This window comes from Acomys minous (genome assembly GCF_964271855.1).
Source record: "Acomys minous genome assembly, chromosome: 16".
Classification (NCBI taxonomy): Eukaryota; Metazoa; Chordata; class Mammalia; order Rodentia; family Muridae; genus Acomys; species Acomys minous.
The window spans coordinates 93,252,558-93,258,557 of NC_140498.1; the positions used below are offsets into that span (position 1 = coordinate 93,252,558).

Sequence of the window (6,000 nt, forward strand, 5' to 3'; positions counted from 1 at the left end):
TCAGGAGACGAGGCAGAAGCAGAGACACGGGAGGCAAAGGAACTGGAAGATGACGCCACACAACGTGGGTGAGACACAGAGTGGGTGACAGTGGCCCTGGGAGTCCATAAATGACAACCCAAGGAATCAGTAAAGAGAAACGACACTTAGTTCTAGCAGAAGTAAACGTGTTCCCTCTTATCAGGAGGACCAGCAGTGAGTGTGGGAGGCAGTAAAATGGGTGCTCATTCTGTTTGTCTCTCTGTGTCTCTGTCTCTCTGTCTCTGTGTCTCTGTCTCTGCCTCTCTGTCTCTCTGTCTCTGTCTCTGTGTCTGTGTCTCTGTCTCTCTCTCTCTGTCTCTGTCTTTTTCTCTGTATCCCGTTCGCTTGCTCACAGCTGTTTGGTCTTATTTTATGGAAATGTTCGGGTCTGTTTATCTTACATGTATGAATGTTTTGCCTGCATGTATGTATGTGTTCCACTTGCACAGATATCATGGAATTAGAAGCAGCTGCAGGTTGTGAGCAGCCACACTGGGCATAACCACTGAGCCATCTCTGCAGCCCTCCTATTTCTACGGTTTTGGTTGGTTGGTTTGGTTTTGGATTTTGGGTTTGTTTTTCTTTTTTGACACAGGGTCTCATGTAACTGCAGATGTCTTCAAACTCTTTACACGGCCAAGATCACCTTAAGCTCCTATTCAGATCGGTCTTCTAGATGCCAGGGTCACAGGAGTGTGCCACACCCTCAAGCACTCACAGCATCTCTTAAAGAATATTTCTGTGGCACCCATCTTTAAGCCCAGCACTCGGGAGGCAGAGGCAAGCAGATCGCTATGAGTTCGAGGCCAGCCTGTCTGTAAACGTGACTCTGGGACTGTTACACAGAGAAACCCTGTCTTGAAAACCCAAAACCAAACCAAACCAACCCAAACTAAATCAAACCAAAACCAAAAATACCTTTGAAATCTCCAGGGTGGGAGGTGTCGCCCAGTTGGTAGCATGCTTGCCTGGCATACATGAAGACCTAGGTTGTGTCCCAGCAGTGATGATACATGCCTGTAATGCCAGCGAGGGGGAGTTGCAGGCAAGAGGGTTAGAAATTCAAGATTAACCTCAGCTATCTAACAAGTTCAAGTCAAACCTGGAACACAGGACAGGGATGTGGGTAGGCTTCCATTATTCATTCATTCATTTCTTAATTTTATGATGTCTTATCTATCATTTTGTGTGTTTGTATGTGTGTGCACGTGCACATGAATGTGTGTTTGTAAGTGCACGTGTGCACACATCTAGGTGCACAAGCGTGTGGGCAGGTACTCGTGTGTGTATGCAGGTGCACATCTGTAAGTGTATGCAAGTGTACATGTGTGTATGCAGGTGCACAAGAGAGAGAGAGAGTGTGTGTGTGTGTGTGTGTGCAGGTACATGTGTGTGTGAATGCTCGTGCAGATACACAAATGTGTGGGCAGGTACTGTATGCAGGTGCATATCTGTAAGTGTACGCAAGTGCACCCGCATGTGTGCAGGTGCACTCACGTGTGTGTGTGTGTGTGTGTGTGTGTGTGTGTGTGTGTGTGTGTAGAAGCCTGAGGGTAACTCTGGGTGTCCTTCTTCAGGGGCTAGGCATTCCCTCTCACAGGCCTGACTCTCACCAGGCTAGACTGGCTGGCGAACCCTCCTCTTCCTCTTCTTCCTCTCCCCCTCCCCTCCCCCTCCCCCTCCTCCCCCTCCTCCCCCTCCTCCCCCTCCCCCTCCCCCTCCCCCTCCTCCTGCTCCATGGGTTCTAGGAACTGGACTTGGGACTGAGTGTTCATAAGGCAAGCACTTTATGTCCAGATCCCTGACGAGAGAAAGGGAGTGGTGAGATGGCGCTCACTGGCTAAAGGTGCTTCCCACCAAGCTTGACAAACCTTAGTTGCACTCCCAACACCCATGTGGAGGAAGGAAACCAACTCCTGCAACTTGTCCTCTGACCTCCACACTTGCACACACACACACAATCTCTCTCTCTCTCTCTCTCTCTCTCTCTCTCTCTCTCTCTCTCTCTCTCTCCACAGAGATAGTAAATAAAAGTTAAAAAAAAAAAAGATGAGGGAGAGAATTCAGGAGGCGGAGGCAGGATTGCAAGTTCAAGGCCAGCCTGGACTATGTGGAGAGACCCTGACTTAGAAACTAGCAAACAACCCAGAGGCTGAAGAGTCAGTGGCCCAGCCCATGCTGCTCTTCCAGGGGACCCAAGTTTTTGTCCCAGCCCCCATTTCAGGCGGCTCAGCACCACCTGAAACATCACAGGAACTACCAGGTAGGGACGGAAAACTGTCAAGTGCAGTCTGAGTTATGTTGAAATAGTTCCTTCCTTTTGCTCTGTGTCCTATGTTCCGGCCTGAGGGGGTGAGGGGTAGGGGTGGGGGTGGGAGGGTGGGGATGTGTGGAAGGTAAAGTGGGGGATGGGGGTGGGGGGTGGGAGGGTGGGGGTGCGGATGGGAGGGTGGTGGGGAGGGCATCTCAGTATTTCCTATCTGCCTCCCACTCATGGGAAATGAGGGTCCCTTTCTCTCTCTCTGACAGGCTCTCATGTAGCCCAGGCTAGCCTTGTATTTGCTAACCTTAGCAGTAAACCCTCCTCAGTGCTGGAAGCTCAGGCATTCCTCACCACAGCTGGTTGTCCTACGCAGTGCTAAGAACAGGCTGCAGGCCCTGCGAGCTCAGGCAAGCACTTTTACCAGCTGAGCTTTATCACAGGCCCTTTTTTCTTTTCCTTTCTTTTTCTTCTTTTCTAATTTGTTTGTTTGTTTGTTGCTGGACTGGGGATTGAACCTAGGGCCTCACATATGTTAGCCAATTGCTGTACCACTGAGCTATAACCCCAGCCCTCTTTTTACTTTCATTTATTTGTTTTGTGTGTGTGTGTGTGTGTTTTTCTTTTGGTTTTTGGTTTTTCTTTTTTATTTTTATATTTCTTTTTTGTTTTTGTTTTTTCCAGACAGGGTCTCTCTGTGTAGCCTTGGCTGTCCTGGACTTGCTTTGTAGACCAGGCTGAGCCTCGAACTCACAGCGATCCACCTGCCTCTGCCTCCCCATTTCTGGGACTGAAGGCGTGTTCCATCACATCCCCGTCTTGGCCAGGAATTCTTGATTCTCCAGCCTTAGCTTCCCAGGTTCTGGGATAACGGGGGGTGCAGCGGGTAAGCGGGCGGGCGGGGGGTGGAGGGGGCATATACCACCAAAGCCTACCTTGAAGACTTCTTGTTCCGATGTGGAGATGAGAAACCTCAGAGGAAGGCCGAAAAAAAGAGTCCCTGACGTTGAGGCCTGCTTGGCCTCCCTCTATTTCTTTCTTAGGTTTCGCTTCCCTCCATTTCTCCCTCCTTGGAGGAACCGGAGACCAGGCCAGCCATGGGTGAAGGTCGAAGGCAGGACTTCCCTGGGCCAGGCTCTTGGGCTGCGCCCGCGTATGAGGAGCCTGCCACCCACTGGGAGAGAGCGGCACTGCAGGCGCAGGTGCGCAAGACCCACCCCTTCCCAGGTCGCTTCCTGTTTTCACTTTGCTCCATGGGTTTTGGCTTACACGCCAACGGAATTTAACAGCAACAGAAATTATGGTACCAACTTAACAACCTGTGCTTTGGTGGAAGGATTTTGTTTTTGTTTTTCTTTTTGTTTTAGAGACAGGGTCTCTCTGTGTAGCCCTGGCTGTCCTGGACTCACTCTGTAGACCAGGCTGCCCTCAAACTCAAAGATCCTGCCTGCCTCTGTGTCCCTGGTGCTGAGATTAAAGGTGTGCACCACCATACCCTGCCCACTTTATTTGTTTGTTTGTTTGTTTATCTTTCGAGAGAAAAGGACCTGCTATGTGGTCTAGGTTGGCCTCAAACTCACAAGTTTGAGCTCTCACTCTGCCAGACATGCTGCTAAGGTCCCTTGACTTACTGATGTAGTGTTTTTTTTTTTAAGATGCTTTTAAAATCGCACATATTTATTTATGTGCGCACACACATATGCATACACACATGCACACGTGTCCACAGCATGCACGTGAAAATCAGAGGACAATTTTGAGGACTCTGTCCTTCACCATGTGGGTCCCAGTGGTCACACTCAGGTCATCAGGCTTGGCAGAAACCATCTTACCACTGAGCCATTTGCCTGCTCTAACTTTTTAAAAAGGCACTTTGTGTGCGTGTGCGTGTGCGTGTGCGTGTGTTTGCTTTAGTATGTGCATGCATGCTGGTGAGGTGGCAGAAGGCATCAACGCCTTGGATGTGTAGTTGCAGCGTCCTGTGGCCGTCACCAGGCTTGTTATTTAAGAACTCTAGTCCTGGGCTGGAGAGATGGCTCAGTGGTTAAGAGCACTGGCTGCTCATACAAAGGTCCTGAGTTTAATTCCCAGCAACCACATGGTGGCTCACAACCATCTATAATGGAATCTGATGCCCTATTTTATCTGATGTTCTCTTCTGTCATGCAGGCATACGTACAATAGGATGTTTATATACACTAATAAATAAATCTTTAAAAAAAAAACTCTAGTCCTGTTAAGGACAGCACACACGGGCTCTTACTGGCTTGAGCCGACATCTTTCCACCCTCTGATGCAGCATATTAATGTGAGAACGCCGGAGCCAAACTCCTGGATCTGAATCCCGGCTTTCTCATATAAAGGGCGAAGCTTAGGCAAACGCCTTGACCACACAGCATCTCAGCTGCCTCATCTTCAGAACAGGGACCAGCCTAACGCTGATGTCAACATTGTAACAGTGGAATTGGTGCAGGCATAGGCTTTTCACGCAGGAAGGGCTCAGTAAGTGCCAGCTAATCAGTTTCCCCAAGACCTCACAGCCCCAACTCACGAGTGGGGTGTTCACAGGTGACTTATAGATGACCTCATAGCTAAGTGGCAGACCTGAGACTTGAACTTGATGTCAGTATCCACGGTGTCCTGTCTCCTCACTGTAGAACCCATCACATGGGTTGACACAACACGCCTATTTGTACCTTCTTCTAGACTGGCCACTTGTTGGGTCCCCAGTTGAAGGGTCATTCGGGGACCATAAGGAGTCATGGGATCCAGTTCCTTACAGAGGGATGAGGGTGGTGGTCATAACATCCTTGTCCCCCTGAAGATGCCTCAATGCCTTCCATGATTAGTCTCCTGGTAGACAACTATATATTGGTCCAGGAAGAAGAAGTGCTTTTAGCTGGGAGAGATTGTAGTAGGACAGACAGGATACCCCAGATACGGTTCCTCCTAAGCCAGAAGTGTTCTTAGCCAGGGTCTCCCCAACACCACCCTCTTCCACCATCAGGAGCTGCCCCACTATGGAGCTATTCACCTACCAGCTCCTTGTTCCAGAAGCCAGGACAACAGAGACCAGCTGTTACAGGGGATGACGTCAGACTCCCGCCTGCCAGGCAATAGCCTTGGGAGGCTCCGGACAGAGAGAGACCAGCCAGTCCCTAGGGGTGGAAGGCAGTGAGAGAGGCAGCATGTGCCAATGTGCCACCTCAGTGGCCCTGAGAAGGCATTCGATGACCCGGTCCATTCTCAAGGACAACCTGGAATACTTCTGCAGAAGTCAGAATACTTTTAAAAAAAGATTTATTTATTATGAATATACAGTGCACATTAGATCTCATTATAGATGGTTGTGAGGCACCATGTGGTTGCTGGGAATTGAACTAAGGACCTCTGGAAGAGCAGGCAGTGCTCTTAACCTCTGAGCCATCTCTCCAGGCCAGAACATTTTTAAATGGTTATTTTTGCTTAGTTCACATTAACTGGACTTGCACCGTAGAGTTCAGGGTGATATTTCTATGAAGGTGTGCACGTAACAGCCTCTTTTTATCCCCACCCCACCCTCGAAAACCTACAGCGTTCGCAGTGTCTCATAATTGAAACTTCCCTTGAGCTCATCCTCCTGCCTCAGCCTCCCTGGGCTGGGGCTGTAGGTTCATGCTACCATGACTGACTTTGCTAATCCATCCCTGCTCTGAGGTACACCTAGACTCAGCAAGAGC

General features: G+C 49.6%; 1 protein-coding gene across 2 annotated transcripts in view; it reads right to left on the bottom strand.

Annotated features, from left to right (window-relative positions):
- The window catches only part of MSI1 (musashi RNA binding protein 1), an 85,227-nt gene extending 81,787 nt beyond the window's left edge, over positions 1–3,440 (bottom strand). For both annotated transcript variants that reach the window (XM_084762209.1, XM_084762212.1), the window contains exon 1: positions 3,217–3,440. The gene's annotated coding sequence lies outside the window, so the exon portion shown is untranslated. The remainder of the gene's footprint in view (positions 1–3,216) is intronic.
- Positions 3,441–6,000: the final 2,560 nt, after the last annotated feature.